Raw genomic sequence first — 18,024 nt, forward strand, 5'->3', positions numbered from 1 at the left:
TCGACTCCCAGAACCTGATTCAAACTCCCAGCCCACACATCCCCTTTCTCCTTTTAGCGTGGGCACCGGCTGACCTCTTACCTTTGCACCCCATACCTCTGAACTACACTCTTGGCACAGGCTTCTCACTGATTCCTGATCCTTCGAACACAGATCAACCCAAATATTCAGGCCAGTCCTCTGGAGATCTCAAAGCCCGTCCTCTTCCCCACCTTGCTTTTCCACACATGAGACCAACCTTAATCCCTGGATGTCTAACCCCCAACTTCCTGGGATTCCTGAGGTCAGCTTCCTTCCCTGGTAAGTTTGAGCCTGCCCACTGTGCCTTGACTCCCACAACCTGATTCAAACTCCACCCCCAAATTTCCTTTCTCATTCTAGCTTGGGCACTGGCTGGACTCTACTCTTGGCACCCCACACCTCTTGGCCTAGACTCCCCACTGCTTCCTGATTCTTTGCACCCAGACCAACCCAATTCTTTAGTCCCCAGGAGCCCTCAAAGCCTGTCCTCTCTCCCACCTCACCTTTGCACACCTAATACCAGCCTTCATCCCTGGCTATCGCATATCTATTCTGCATGGGATTTCTGAGGCCAGCCTCTTCTCTGATACACTTGAACCCATCAGTTGTGCCTTGACATGCTCAACTGATTCAAACCCCTAGCCCCAACATCCCCTTTCTACTTCTAGCACGGGCACTGGCCCACATCTTCACTTGACACTGCAGACCTCTAGACTTCACTTTTGGCCCAGACTCCCCAGTGCTTCCTGATGCACCAAGAGCAACCCAATTCTTCAGTCTAGTCCCCTGGAGCCCTCAAAACCTGTCCTCTGTCCCACCACAACTTTGCAGAACTGAATCCAGCCTTCATCCCTGGCTGTCCCACCCCCAACCTGCCTGGCATTCCTGAGGCCAGCCTCTTCTCTGATACGTTTGAACTTGCGTGTTGTACCCTGACTCCCTCAACTGATTCACTTTTCCTCAAACAAATATTTCAGTCTAGTACCCTGGACTCCACAAAGCCTGTCCCCTTCCCCACCTCACTTTTGCACTCTTAAGACCAGACTTCATCCCTAGCTGTCCCACCTCCAACATGCCTGCATTCCTCTGTCAGTTTCATCCCACAGACTGTGCCTTGACTCCCAAACCCTGATTCAAACTACCAGCCCCTTTCTCATTTTAGCATGGCCACTGAACCACCTCTTCCCTTGGCACCCCAGACATTGGACTACACTCTTGACCCAGACTCTTCACAACACCCTGATTTTTTGCACCCTGACCAACTCAGTTCTTCAGTCTAGTCCCCCGGAGCCCTCAAACCCTGCCCCTGCGCCACCACGCCTTTGCACTCCTGAAACCAGCCATCACCCTTTGCTGTCCCATCCCCAACCTGCCTGGGATTTCAGAGGCCAGCTTCCTTCCCAGGTAAGTTTGAACTAGCCAACAGAGCCTTGATTCCCAGAACCTCATTCAAAATTCCCAGCCCCCACACCCCCTTTCTCTTTTAAGTATTGGCACTGGCTCACCTCTTACCTTGGCACTCCAGACCTCTGGACTACACTGCTGGCCAAGACTCCCCAATGCTTCTTAATTCTTTACACACAGATCAACCCAAATCTTCAGTCTAATTCCTCTGGAGCCCTCAAATCCTGTTCCCGCCACAACCTCATGTTTCCACACCTGACATGACCCTTCATCCCTGGCTGTTCCACCCACAACCTGCCTGGGTTTCCTAAGGCCAGCCCCTTCTCTTCTATGTTAGAACCCACATATTGTGCCTTGACTCCCTCAACTAATTCAAACCCCTTTCCCTCACATCTTCTTTCTCTTTCTATCCAGGGCACTGGCCCACATCTTCACTTGGCACACCAGACCTCTGGACTATGCTCTTGGCCCCGCCTCCCCAGTGCTTCCTGATCCTTGGCAGGCAGACCAACCCAATTCTTTGATCTAGTCTCCTGGAGCCCTCAAATTCTGTCCCTTTCCCACATCACTTTTCCAAACCTTAGACCAGCCTTCATCCCTGTCTGTCCCACCCCCAATTTCCTGGGATTCCTGAGGTCAGCCTCCTTCCTTGGTAAGTGTGACCCTGCCCACTGTGCCTTGACTCCCACAACCTGATTCAAACTCTGCCCCCAAATTCCCTTTCTCTTTTGGCCATGGTCACTGGTCCTCCCCTTACCATGGCCCAGAATACCTACTGCTTCCTAATCCTTTACACAAGACCTACCCAATTCTTCAGTCTAGTCCCCTGGAGTTCTAAAACCCTGGCCCCTCCAACACCTTGACCTTGCACTCCTGAAACCAGCCTTCATCCTGAGCTGTCCCACCCCCGATTTGCCTGGGATTACTGAGGCCAGACTCCACTCCTGGTAAGTTTGACACTACCCACTGCACCTTGAGTGCCAGAAGCTGATTCAAACTCCCAGCCCTGGCATCTGCTTTCTCTTTTTGACATGGGCACTGGCCCACCTCTTACCTTGGCACTCTTGGACCACACTCCTCACTCTTTCCTGAACCTTTGCACCCAGGGCAACCCAATTCTTCAGTCTAGGCCCCTGGAGGCCTCAAAGCCTGTCCCCTGCCCCACCTTACCTTTCCACAATTGATACCAGCCTTCATCCCTGGCTCTCCAACCACAACTTCCTGGGATTCCTGAGGCTAGCTTCCTTCCCTGGCAAATTTGTCAGGCCCACTGTGCCTTGACTCCCAGAACCTGATTCAAACTACCAGTACCACATCCCCTTTCTCTTTTTAGCATGGACACTGGTCAACCTCTTCTCTTGGCACTCCAGACACCTGGACTGCCCTTGTGGCTCAGACTCCCCACTGCTCCCTGATTTTTTGTACCTAGAACAACCCAATTCTTCAGTCTAGTTCCCTGGAGCCCGCAAAACCTGTTCCTTGTTCCACCTCGCTTTGAACACCCGATACCAGCCTTCATCCCAACTCATTAACAGTGCACTTCAATACCCCATTGTCTCCATTATATAAGTCAACAGGACAGGGAATAGAAAGATATTTACATTAAACCATACTGTACATCAAATGGAACTAACATCTACTGAATATTCCCATGAAAGTGCCCCATGGAACTTTCTCCAAAATTAACCACATACTGTGACACAAAACATGCTTCAGCAAATACAAAAATACTGAAATAATTCCATTGATTCTATCAGACCACAGTACAATAAAGCTTAAAATCAACTATGGAAGAAACACTAGTAAATATATGAACACATGGAGATTAAACAGCAGACACCTAAATGATGAATTGGTCAAAGGAAATATTAAGAAAGAAATAAAAGTATTCCTGAAACTAAATGAAAAGGACAATACAGCACAACAAACCTCTGTGGCACGTTGAAAGCAAGAGGGAAGTTTATGGCTTTAAGTGCCCACATTAAAAAAATCAGAAAGAACACAAATAAATTAGTTAACATTGCAACTCAAGACACTTGAAAAGCAGCAATACATGAAACCCAAATCAACGAGACAGAAAGGAATAACAAAAATCAGAGAAACTAAATTAATAGAAACAAAGAAAATAGTACACAAATGAATGAATCCAAGAGCTGGTGCTTGAAAAGATAAATAAGATCAACAGACCCTTAGCCCACTTAACCAAAAGAAAGAAAGAGCACCTCCAGATCAACAAAATCAGAGATGAAAGGGGAAACATCACAACAGACACTGAGAAGATCCAGTATAACGAAATACCCTAAAAACCTATATGCTACAAAATTTGAAAACCTAAAAGAAATGGATGGGTATCTAAAATCATAGGAATCACTAAAACTAAACCAAGAAGAGATCAGAATCTTAAACAGACACATAAGGAAATTGAAAAATTATTACAAAACCTCCCAACTAAAATAAATCCAGGCCCAGATGGATTTACAGCAGAATTCTACCAGACGTTTAAAGATCTATATCCAATACTACTTAATTTGTTCAAAAATGTAGAAACAGAAAGAAAACTCCCTAATTCCTTCAATGAAGCCAGCATCACTCTAATAGCCAAACCAGGTAAAGGCTAAAGCACAAAGGAAAACTACAGACCCATATCTTTAATGAACATGGATGCAAAACTTCTCAACAAAATAATTGCAAATCACATACAGACACACATCAGAAAGATCAACCATCATGATTAAGTTGGCTTTATCCCAGAGATGCAGGGATGGTTCAATATACATAAGTCAATAAATGTCATAAATCATATAAGTAGGCTGAAAGACAAGAACCACATTGTCATATCAATAGATGCAGAAAAGGCCTTTGACAAAATTCAACATGCATTTATGTTCAAAGTCCTAGAGGGAATTGGACTGGAGGGAACATACCTCAACATAATTAAAGCCATATATAACAAACCCACAGCCAACATCATCCTAAATGGAGAAAAACTGGAAGCATTCCCATTGAAATGAGGAACCAGATTAGGCTGTCCATTATCTCTACTTCTCTTTAACATAGTGCTTGAAACTCTTGAAGTAGCAGTAAGACAAGAGAAGGAAATTAAAGGAGCAATAATTGAAAAAGAAGAGGTCAGATAATCGCTTTTTGCAGATGATATGATATTATATCTAAGAGATGCCAAAAATTCCACCAGAAAATTCCTAGAAATGGTTAATACTTTTAGGAAAGTGGTAGGACACAAAATTAGTCTACAAAACTCAGTAGCCTTTCTATATACCAATAACAAGCAATCAGAGAAAGAGTACATAGAAACACTCTCTTACACAATAGCCTAAAAAATTCTCAGAAAAAAACTGAACAAAGACATCAAAGACCTCTACAAGGATATTTTTTAAATCTTTAAATAAAGAGACTGAGGAACACACCAGAAGACTGAGGGAACTTCCATGCTCATGGACTGGAAGAATTAATATTGTCAAAATGACCATCCTACCAAAAGCCATTTATAGATTCAATGCAATGCCAATCAAAATCCGCATGGCATTCTTCACAGAATTAGAAAAAAAAATCCTAGATTCATATGGAAGCATAAAAGACCCCAGATAGCCAAAGCACCTCTGAGCACTAAGAGCAATGCTGGGGGATTACTATATCAGATTTTAAACTATATTACAGAGTTATAGTCATAAAAACCATATGGTACTGGCACAAAATAGACATGTAGATCAATGGAACAAAATTGAAGACCCAAATATGAAATTTCATGCCATGCAATTTCAGCCACCTGATATTTGAGAAAGTGGCCAAGAACACACACTAGAGGAAAGACAGTATATTCAGCAAATGGTGCTAGCAAAACTGGATCTCTACCTGTCTATTAATGAAACTACACCCCTATCTTTCACCTCACACAAAAGTCGACTCCAAGTGGATCAAAGACCTCAGTGTGAAACCTGAAACTTTAAAACTGTTAGAAGAAAACATTGGCAATAACCTACGAGATATAGGTGTAGGAAAGGATTTTCTAAACTGGGCATCAATTCTTCAGGAAATAAAGTCAAGAATCAACAAATGGGACCTCATTAAACTAAAAATCTTCTGTACAGCAAAGAAGCAACCAAGGAAGTGAAGAGAAAGCCCATAGAGTAGGAGAAAACCTTCACCAGTGATACATCTGACAGAGGTTTAACATCCAGAATATATATAGGAACTCAAAAACAAAGAACCAAGAAACCAAGTAACCCAATTAAGACACAGGCTAAGGATCTGAACAGAGAAATAAAGATCTCAAAAGAAGAAATAAAAATGGCTAAGAAGCATCTTAATAGGTGTTCAACATCACTAATAATCAGGGAAATGCAAATTAAAACCACTTTAAGATTTCACCTCACCCCAGTCAGACTGGCTAAGATCAAGAGAACAAATGATACCAAATGTTGGAGAGGATGTCGGGAAAGGGGAACACTCATCCACTGCTGGTGGGGCTGCGAACTGGTTCAACCCCTATGGAGAGCAGTGTGGAGAACTCTTAAAAAACTACAAATGAACCTACCATTTTACCCGGTTAGACCACTCCTTGGCACATACATAAAGGATTTATCCTATTACAGAGATACTTGTACATCCATGTTTGTTGCTGCTCTTTTCACAATAGCTAAGAGATGGAAGCAACCTAAGTGTCCCTCAACTGACGAGTGGATAATAAAAATGTGGTACACTTATACAATGGAGTTCTACTCAGCAGTAGGGAAAGATGCAATCATGAAATTTGCAGGCAAATGGATGGAACTAGAAACTGTTATACTAACTGAAGTAACACAGACTCAGAAAAACAAATGATGTAGGATCTCCTTTATGTGGATCCTAGCACTAAATCCTTATAAGTGAGTGTGCTGGATAGCTTTAGTGTCAACTTGACACAGCTGGGTTGAGGGAGCCTCAATTGGGGAACTGCCTCCATTGGACTGGACTGTGGCCATGTCTGTGGGGCATCTTCTTGATTGCTGAGTGATGTGGGAGGGCCCAGCCTACTGTGGATGGTGCAAGTGGGCCAATGTTGTAAAAGGAAGCAGGTTCATCATGGGCCAGAGTTGCAAGCCAGTAAGCAGCATTCCTTCATGGCCTGTGGTCCAGCTCCTGCCTCCAGGTTTCTACCCTGAGTTCCTGGGCTCCCTGATGAACTGTGACCTGGAAGATGTAAGCTAAATAAACCCTTTCCTCCCCAAGTTGGTAGTGGTCAGAGTGTTTTGTCACAGCAATGGAGAAATAAACTAGAACAGTGAGTATGTATCCAGACCTAACTATAGGAACCAGGATAATTAAAAGGAACCAGGGAGGTAAAAGAAAGAAAAAAAGACATGAGAGAGAAGGACAGTAGGAAATGGGTGTTACTAAGGGAGAAATGGATAAAAATGGGTTATTTAAATGGGAGGGGGAAGGAGGGTTAAAAGGAACCTTGGGTAGAAAGAGAAAGAAGGAGCTCAAGAGAGGTAGGACCATATGTGACATGTATTATCAAGGAAGAAATGGGGAAAATGGGGGTACTTTAAATGGAGAAACTATGATGGAAGTGTTGAGAGAGAGAGAGAGAGAGAGAGAGAGAGAGAGAGAGAGGGGAGATAAACAATGCTGAGCGCGGTGGTGCACACTTTTAATCGCAGCAATTTAGAGGCAGAGGCAGGTGGATCTCTGTGAGTTCAAGGCCAGCCTGGTCTACATAGTGATTTCCAGGACAGCTGGGGCTACAGGGAGACCCTGTCTCAAAAAGACCAAAAAAAGACTGAAAAGAAAATACCAGAGGGAACCATATTAGTCCAACAATCTACTGACAAGTTATATATACATTATCTCTACATGAGTCCATGTGTATAGCTAAAGGCTACATAAAAAGAAACAGTGCCAGACAGGAGATACCTTCCTTTGAGTTGTTGGCCAGGGTGGCCCAACAGACTCTCAAAACTAGTCAGGCTATTGCCACAGCCCTTGATGCCCTCCCAGAGCTTGAAGGTAAGACCCTACTACCCAAGACAGAACATCCTTCGGACGCAGGATTTGGAGAAATAGAGATGCAACTGCCCTGCAACCACTTCCCCTGAAGGCTAGCTCTCATAGCTTTGGACAGTGCTATGAAGGGGCCAAGGGAAAACATCAGTGGATGATACAACACCAGCTTCAAGACCGAATAACCACATCAATGTCCAGCACAGCATACATCATTGGTGCAGTAGTGGCACTTTTATCTTGGGGGCAATGAACAGCTACCTAATTCGACTAAACGCCCACTCAAAAGGAGGAAACTCAAATGTGGTAATATAAACATAAACTAATACACATGGCTAAAGTGGCCATAGATCTTAGAGAAAACCCCAAGATTTTCACATTGCTAGACTGAAGTGATTTTTTACTAAGAGCAAAATACGTATCCTTATATTTACACACAAATATCCCAGTCACCACTCATCAAAGAAGCTCATTTTGCACCAGTCAGAGACTATTACCAAGTCCCACAACTGGTCACACACAGACATTGTCTATGAATTGCCCAGGACTAAGAGACACATCTACAACATAACCTCTACATCTATGGCTCATGAAACATAAAACAGGGATAAAGAAGAGGACACTAATGAATCTCTTAGTTCTCAGTAATGAAGCTTCCTCATGCAGTGGAGGGCCAGGAACACAAAAGGTCACGAATAGCCAAAGTGTGGAGATCAAGAGTCTGATCAACGCTGGTCCTTGGACAGGATCTCTTTATTAAACTTCTCCCACCCAAGGCTCATGTACCATTGCGGAAGATGGGGCAGAAAGATTGTAAGAGCCAGGGAGGAGGTGCATGATGATATGGAAACAGAGTCCTACAAGCTCCTGGGAACCTGCTCATGGTTCTATGGCATAGATGTCAGCATACACAAGTCCCATAAAAACTCAGGCAGACAGTAACTCAGCATAGAACTGGGAAAATGAACAGCAGACCTCAATCTTATCTGAAGGAATGTTGGCAACTGATCACTGCTAGATGAAGAAGAGATCTTCCTAAAGAGCTTCTTAAAACAAGGGATTCTAGATAGGCTGACTAGACTTAGTGGACAGACTTGCACTGGGGAATAGCCGGGGACATTCACAATCCAGTGGGCCGTAACAGGGATGACCAAGTGTATGGGCTTCAGTGGGGGGTGGTGCTACAACAGGGTGCCTGTAGGGATGGGTGTATAAAAATGGTTAAGATTGAGCTGTTCTATATGAAATATGCAAAAAATCAATTAAAAATGGAAGTCAGAAAAAAAAAGAAATACAGTATGTAGAGTTTGGAGAGAAAAACACTAAAAAGCTTAATGTTGCAGCCAAGTAATGTGCTGGAAGAAAGGCTCTAATTGAGAAGGAGATTAGCTCCTTTAAGAAGATGCATTAGGGCTGGAGGGATGGCTCAGTGGTTAAGAACACTGGCTGATCTTGCAGTGTCCCTAAGTTCAATTCCCAGCATCCAAATGGCAGATAATAAATTTCTAGTTCCAGGGGAATTAAAGGCCCTCTTCTGACCTCCTCAGGCATTGCATAACGTGGATGCACTTACATATATGCAGAATATACACTCATACACATAAATTATAAAATAATTAATATTTTAAAGAAGATGCCTGCTGCTCTGCACTGGAATAATGGAAAGAGTGCCATTGGTACAAGACCCCACCAAACTAAAACATGCAAAAACAGCTGTAAATGTGATCCAAGGATGCCAAGTTCCTTCTCAAGTTGGCTGCCCAACTTGGCAGTGTTGTCCGCATGGTCTTAGCTTTAGAGGGATAAAAGATGCAAACATGAGGGAGTTGTTGATCCTACCTCTACAGTTTCAGTTCCAAAGAACCACTGAAGTCAGGCATCATGTAGCAGGAGATTTCCTGCGAAAGGCCCAGACAGGTCAAGAGGTATCAGGGGGACACTGGGTGGAGCTGTGAAGGTAAACCCTGGGTTGCAGTACAGACACCAACATTATGGAGATGTCAGAGCTGGGAAACATCTACTAAAGAAAGCTAAATGTAGGGAAAGGAGGCAACTTAATTGAAGAATACAGTTTGTAGTCAGGAAGCTGGAGGGATCAAAATATCTAAACCCTTTGGAAGTAAAGCCCCAGACATCAGACATAAAGCTGCAGGATTTAGTGTTTGCCCTGCTTGTATTCGGTCTTGTTTTGGTAACATATTACCTCATTATTCCCCATTTCACCCTTTCAGAATGGTAATCTATATTCTGTTCCACTGTATGTTGGAAGTGTGCAATTTCTTTTTTGATTTTACAGAGACTTAAAAGATTGCCTTAAGTCTCAGAAGAGACTTCGGACATCTGAACAGTATTAATCCTGATAAAGAATATGGGGAGTTTACAAGTTGTACTAAATGCATTTTGTATTATGACATGGTAATGAGTGTATGCAGGACAGCAAGTGGAATGTGGTGGTTTGAAAAGGAAGTATACCAATAGGCTTAAGTATTTGAACTCTTGGTCAGCTGTGGGCAGTGTTTGAGGGAGGTCATGGAATCTTTAGGGAATGTGGTCTGGCTGAAGGAAGCATTTAACTCTGGGTGCATTTTGACAGTTCATAGCTTTGCCCCACTTACAGTTTATCCTCACTCTACTTCCTGTGTGATTGAATATTGACTATTTTTCTTTCTATTCGGCCTACCTCCTGCCATGCCTCCTTGTCACGTTGGCCTTGTATCCCCCTGGAACCATAAGCCAACAAAAAACTCTTTTTGCTGTAGGTTGCTCTGATCGTGGTATTTTATCTCAGCAACAGAAAAATAATTAATATACCTTTGTAATTGATCATACTGCTGTAGCCTGGTGATTGTTGTGAGCTAACCTGTGGAGAGCCCCACATATTGAAATACTGAAAATGCCTTTCATACAGAAGCAAGAAAGAAACTGAGTCCCTCAGTGATATAGACTCCAAGAAATTTAGTCTTGCCAACATGCACAAGAAAGAGAATTTCTCTGCCTATTCTCTTCTTAACATGACTAAGTCAGCCAGTTCACCTGAGTGAGAAGATCCACAAAGTTATCCCCGGATTTACGGAATATGGAATACAAAGTTTGAGTCAAGTCACAGTTTTGACTGATGCCTAAATATTAAGATAATTTATGATAAAGCAAATTTAAGTAATATTAACTGAATATTTACATTATAGTATTTACTCTTGCCATCAGTACATTTAGTAAAGTGAGCATTGCATTTACATGAATGAATATAGTAAACTAAGATTACACACTTCTTAACAACAGAGTTTACTTGGGGTAATCTCTTTCTACCATGTGGATTTTGAGAACTGAAGACATGTTGTCAGGCTTGGCAATGAGTGCCTTTACCCACTGAGCGATCTTGGCAGCCCACAATATTGTATTTAAATAGAATTCTACAGGAATCTTAATGAACATCAATAAACAACTTATTCAATGTGTTACATAAAATAGAACACCACTTGGAAAAAAGTTGTAGCAAGCTGCATCGTACACAAAAATAAATTAGAAGGCATTAAGTAATTAAATTGTTAAAGCAAAATTAAAAAGCATGAAAAGAGAACACAGGTGAATTTATCCTCTCTCTGAATATGATACCAAGGGTAGAACCCCAAAATGAAGTATTAATATCTCACTCCATAAATTTCTGAAGTTTAGGATGTTGTAAGTTTTATTAAACAGTTAAAAGAAAAATGAAAAATTTCATGTTTATTAGAAATAATAGGTCTTAATTAAACCTTTTCAAACTAATACTATCCAAGAACATTTTCAAAAAGATTAATGAGAAGAAATTTTTATAATAGTATAGCCAGTAATGGTAACTGCCCTAGAATACGCAGATCCAAAGTGTGTCACAGAGAGTGCTTGCTAAGATTCTGTGTATTTCCCCATATTTTATAGCCTTTCTTATAATTAAATTGGGATAAGATCAGGACTATGGCTAGCTCTGGGTAATTAAATAGGAGCAAAGGTGACATATGTCACTACTAGTTCGAAGCAGTTATGCTTTCTTGTAGCTTTTTCTTCTTTGACTTTTACTGCAGTGACCTTGAAAACCATGTCTTAATACAGAAGCACACGAGATGGCAAAAACAGGATTTTCAAGTATTGGAGAGCAGAACCTCTGGCCATCCAAACTGAACATTGATTTGTGAAGAAACAAACCTTCGTTGTTATGCCACTCACAATTTTGCTATTGACTAAGCATAGACTATTGCCACTCTGATAAATACAAATGCCAATAAGCCTACATTGGTATTTACCTAGTGTTTTCAATAATATTAGTGCATAAAACATAAGGTATTCACTAGTGCATGAAAACAGTATAGTCACTTCCACAATCAATTTTACATACATTATGAATCATATATTTAAATATAGTCATAAAAGAGCTTAAAAGCAGTAATAATGAATATGTATGCAAGATATATGTGGATGAATGATATATTTTTCTTTGGCCTACATTTTCCTCCTACCAACTTGACATCCTTTCAGGCAAGATGCAAGATACTAATTGCTGTGCATTGAGATAGTGCTGTCCTATGGGGAACAGCCATAATGACCACAATTCTTTACCCCTTCCTGAATTGACTGTCACATGACTTTGTAATTCTTTTCTCTGAAGAGTCAAAGTATGTTTCTGTATTACCTGACTGTGACCTTTTGACTTGCTTTGGACAGCAGAATGTAATAAAAAAATGACCATTTTCAATTACAAACTTCAGTTTCAAGATTTATTGAATATTACATTGTACTAGCTGTTGTTCATTATTATTACCTTGGAAACATACACTCAGGCACAGAGGTGTCAGGGGGAGAATGGGAAACACGGAAGAAAATGAATCCTCAAACATGTGACTCAAGCTCAGGCATTCCTAGGCCAGATCAGTTGAATTTCACATACATATGAGAAATGATTATGTGTGCTTTCAAAATACTGACTTTTTTGAGTAATTTTTACAGAGTAATTTTTGTGGGTGGAAAGATATAATTGTTATTCATTTTTCGAAAAAGATTAACTACCCTGTTACTGCCTTACAGGGATTATATTCTTAAAGTGGATTTCTAGAGAGATACTTTGATGTTTGTTATCCTTTCTTTCAGGAAAGTAGGGTATGGGCCAAGATGAGGTTGTATTATACTGTCTTATTTAGAAAGAATTTTCAAAATGTGCAGGAATAATTTTTCAGTTTATTGACTACTTAGTAGTACCTTGGAGTAGCTAACACTAGACAATAATGGAAAAGTAACAATTTTAGGTTGATGATGTCGCCAAGTAAAACAAATGTCTCAAACCTCTTAACAATACCATTTTCATATTGTAGTTAGAAATTCCTTACATTTTTCTGAAAAAAGTTTGGATGCTACCTTTAATTTGTGTTATGGATTTTAGCCCCTTCTTTGAGGGTCCATTTTATTGGTGTAGATTAATTGTGGAAATAATTGGTTTAACTCTTTTCAAAAACATTATATTATTTAAATTGAGAGAGGTTAATAGTAATAGATATAGTAATAGTCTCATCCATATTTGAATAAATTAAATATTAGCTCAGACAAATATTGGACAAATTTCCAAATGCATGAAGTCAGTCCAAAATAATTATAATACACAGTAGTGAAACTGTTGCTTGCATTCCCACATTCCTTTAAAAAGAATTTTTAACAGTGAATATTTTCTTTTTATTTTATTACACTTTAAAATTGTGAGTGTGCGTACATGTGTATGTAGAAGCATACCAAGTGATGTTTGGGGGTCAGGGTACATACTGTGCAGAATTTATCTCTCCCTTTCCATCATATGGGTTCCTGGACTGAATCCATGTTTTTAGGCTTGGTGACAAGTGGCTCTACCCATCATCCATCCCTCCCACCTCAACTGTGGAATTTTCAACACTTCTGTAGATCCATGTCATTCACTTATTAAAAGTCACTTTAATTTCTTGCATTCGCCCGTAAATAATGCCCTTAACATTTGGCAACATATTTCATATCTTTTAAATGTGCATGAATTTCCATTGGAGTTACTTTTAAACTAGAAAAGTCTGACAAATTTCCTTTTATCAACATTTTAACTGGAGATCAACCTTTAATGTATTTGTTTCATTAATTTGAATTTGACATTTTCCTTGTACCCTCTATTACATCGCTCCTCCTGCCTGCCCTTTCTAACCATGTTCTAATGCTATTCTTACCCAAAAGAGCAACATGAATACTCCTTAAGGTTTTCTATAATGCCACTAGCCTGCTTTTTCTGAATTTTAATGAAACTTTATCTTATAGATCTTAGATGTCCTCATTTTATAGTTATTCAGAATTACTTCTATGATAATGTTAACTAATATTGAATAATCTAAGTTTGATGAGTCCAAATAATTATTCCCTATACAAAATCAAGTAACTGATATTAGTAGGAGAACTCAAAGTATTCAAGAGTGTTTCTAGATCTCTTCACTAATAGACCAAATGGATAAAAGAACAGGGGCATAGAGAACAGGATAGACTGATAAATATTAGGTTTGTAGCACAAGGTGTGCTAAAGTGGTTCAAGGGACCCCTGTATTTATTTTCACATACTGTTGAGCTTTGTTCTTTATAATTCAAAGTATCTGTGACAAAATGAGACTTCGTTTCTCATAAGTCAACAGAAACATATAGAGCATTATGAACTGAATTCGACATAGTCACAGACCAAAACATCAAATAGTGGCAGATTCTTCATGACATCCAGTAATCCATCACAATGCTTAAAGAACAATGAATTCATCTAGGATGACAAACCTTCCTATGACAAGTTAGGAATATTCTAATGTAAAATCAAAGGTAGATGCCAATATGAATGATTGATAGTCTTTATGTACAGAGAAAAGGAGGAGGCTTTTCCATATCTAATAAGAATTGCAGACTTTATAGATTTTAAAATCTGTACTGCATTAGCATATTCATGGGAAAAATAATCTCAATGTCTAGATAACTCTGCAATAAACTCATCTTTACTAAAGGAGAGAGTTCTGTGACACTTTAGAGATGAGAATTTAAACTGACATGTAGACTAGTACTAGAACCACACACAGCATATGTGATGGCTAATCAGGGGCGTCAACTTGACTGCATCTGGGATTAACTGAAATTGAGAGAGATCTTCTTGATTGGATCATCTGAAGTTGGAAGACACACCCTAAATATGGGAGTTACCTTCTGATGGCAGCCCGTATAAAACGCTAAGGCAGAGGAGAATGCCGGGCTTCTTGTTGCCTGCCTTCTCTCTCACTGGTGAGTTCGTCTTGCTGCTGTAGACTGAAGACTAGCCGATCATTTGGAATTCATCAGACCCAAAGTGCCAGACTGGGACTATTGAGACATTACCTCGTGGACTGAGAGACTACTGGATTCTCAGCCTCTCCAGTGTGGTGCAGCAATTGTTGGACTACTCAGACTCTATCCTGTAAGCTAATCTGATAAATCCATATATATATATATGTGTGTGTGTGTGTATTTACCAGATTAAATAGATATATTCATATATATATATATATATATATATATGTAATATCTTCTTTATCCCAACTAATATAGCATATCAGACAAAAAAAATCTTCACTTATATGGAATCTCATTTTCCCAAAGGAAAACTCATATAAAGAGAAAGGAAAATTGTTTATATAAGTTCATAGAGCTAGATTTAGTAGAGCTGTGGATGAAAGACAAAATTCTTGGCTCTCCTGTCAATGAAAAACACTGTAAGCCAATTCAATAAATATTTATGGAGCACTGAATATGTGTCAGACGCATAAGTTATAAACAGCACTCTGTGACTTGGGTCTGATAACCGCACCTTGACACTCTCATTTTTCTGATTAAGCATTAGGAGCTGACTAGCTTTGTTCGACTTCCCAAGTTCTATTTGAAATTCCTGCCAACAGAGAAAACAGCAAAAGTCTTTGGTCTAGTCCTTTTTTAGTGTTTATTTTTATTGGGATTTTGTGCATTTCATATAAAACATCTTAATCATCTTTATACCCCCTCCCACATCCATATCTCCATAGCTCCCCCACACTGGATTTCATGGATTCCGTCATATATGTTAAGGCTTATTTAGTCAACTTAGTGTACCCAGACATCCCTCAATGCAAGTTCACCCCCCAGGGTCTAGTCAGCCTATCTAGAGTACATCACTTTAAAACCATCAGTCTTCCTCACCCAGTAGTGATCAGCTGTCAATAGTTCTTCGGTTAAGGTTGAGGCCTGCTGCCCATTTCTGCAGTTCTATGCTGGGTTTTTGTATGATTGTATTTGGATGGGTCTTGTGCATGCTGTAAGTTCATATGAGCAAGGTCTCAGAAGCCTGTAATACTGTTTCTTTCTGATCACTCTTTGCTTTATACAAGCAATGGCTAGTAAAATATAATGTAAGACAGGTATGTCATTTGTGTTTTTTGCACAGTCACAAAGAAAGTATTAAAATAAATGCTGCCTGTATCTTTGAATTTACCCAATATAATAGATATTATCACGGCAACATATGACATAAGTAAACTTCATTTATAAAAAGTATACAGATTTGATTTGTATTGAGTCTTTCTAAAACATTGCTTCTACACTTAAAGCACACTTCCTTCTGGGTTCTGAAGTACTTGCTGTGTCAATGAGCTACAACAACCAATCCCATACATTTGTATTTGAAATGGCTTCATATTAAGTGTGTAATAGTAACATGGTTCATGCAATATATAAGAAAAATCAGTATTTAACATGTTTCTACAAAAGTAATTAAATGAAACCCAAACCTATGTTTTTTTTAAGGCTTTTTGAAACAGGATCTCCCTGTAGTCCCAGCTGGCCTGGAACTCACCATGTAGACTAGGCTGGCCTTGAATTCACAAAGATCCACCTGCCTCTGCCTCCCAAGTGTTGGGATTAAAGGCATGTACCACAACACGTGGCCAAACATATGATATTTAATAATTAATAAATTATAAAATGTGAATTTATTTTCACCTACATTTTTCAGCTTCAATTAAGCATTCTTTTTACCTTAGTTATTATATGTCATGCCTGAGCATATCAGGTAACCAGAAAGGTTAAATGAGAAGAAGCAACAAAAGAGCATTAAAACAACATACTATATTAAATGTAATAGGTTTTTAATGGTTTCCAGCCCTCACTTATTCAAGGTCTTTATAATTTGGATTAAATATTATTTTCACAGTGGCAAGTCAGAACAGATAACAACATGAAAGGAATCTGTTTTCTGGTAAGACTAAAATGACCATTAAAATTAGGGCTTTTTCTATATCACTGTCAAGGCTAGTTTTTTTATAAAAGGAAGATCATTTTACATGGAAGGAATTGCTAAGCACTACAGAGGTTTAAAATCCATTACCCGTTCATCACCTTGTTAATAGATGTGCATCCTCTTTATACTTGGAGAAATCATGACATGGAACTCAAATGTCCTATACAGTGTACATTTATGACCTAGTACTGCAGAACATGGGCAATATTATAAAGCCTTCCTTCAGAAAATCCCAAAGTTGTGTTTACAATAACTATACATCACCCAACTGTTACAATACATTTTGCAGCCCAAGAAGATGTGACCTAACATTACAGAAAAAGGTACTTTTGTCAAAATTGTTAAAGGCCATTCTTTGAATGCTTTCATGTCTATCTAAATGATAAACTTTGTGGGGGAAATGCCATATAGATATTGGTTATTTGTCTGCATATTTTTGTATATTTGATTATATTCTACCACATAAAAGAAAGTAATATTCCTTTCCTGAAAAATTATAATATACTTTATTTCATTTCCATGTTACTGGAAGAAAAAAACAACTTATCTCTTGTTTACCAAAGATTTAATATTTCTTATCTAATTAAAAATGAAGAATAGCAATTAAATTTTATAAGCAATTAGGTTTATAATGACTCAAAGTGTGTATATTCAAAACAAATGAAAAAACATTATGTTCTTGGGAGTTTACTTCAAATAATGATATCTAAACTGAATGTCTCTAGCTATTGTATATATTTGACTTTCATGTGTGAGAGTCTAAACAGTAAAGAATTAGATGAAGGGTGGTTAAATAAAGTAGGGACAATTCTGTGGGAAGACGCCAGTTTCACCATACTTCTCTTAATCTCTCAACATCAAATTTGAATGCAGCTACAAATCTAACCTTTTTAAAACCATACTGCTGCTGTGCCTAAAGGTCTCATGGAGCCCAAGACTATAAAAGCTAAACTTCAGCTATGATGAAGATTTCACTCAAAATATGACGTTACTGTTCTCTGTACCAGACTAGAGGTTGATGATGTACAGCTCTCAGAGGGAGAGTCACCGAAAAGACAAGCCTGAGAAGATGTGTGAATATTCCTACACATTGTTCTGTGAATTATCTGGTTTTCACTTGCTGTAGAAAAAGTTTATAAGGGGCTTTGCATCTTCTATACACACAAGGCGGCAGAGTGGATACATCCTACTGCTACATCAACAGGATCTGACAGTCTGTGAAAAGGACATAAAATAAATATGTCATGTGACACGGACAAAATTATCAGTATTTAAGGTACCTCATGTAGTTT

Source organism: Nannospalax galili, unplaced genomic scaffold (genome assembly GCF_000622305.1).
Source record: "Nannospalax galili isolate Female #2095 unplaced genomic scaffold, S.galili_v1.0 scaffold167, whole genome shotgun sequence".
Classification (NCBI taxonomy): Eukaryota; Metazoa; Chordata; class Mammalia; order Rodentia; family Spalacidae; genus Nannospalax; species Nannospalax galili.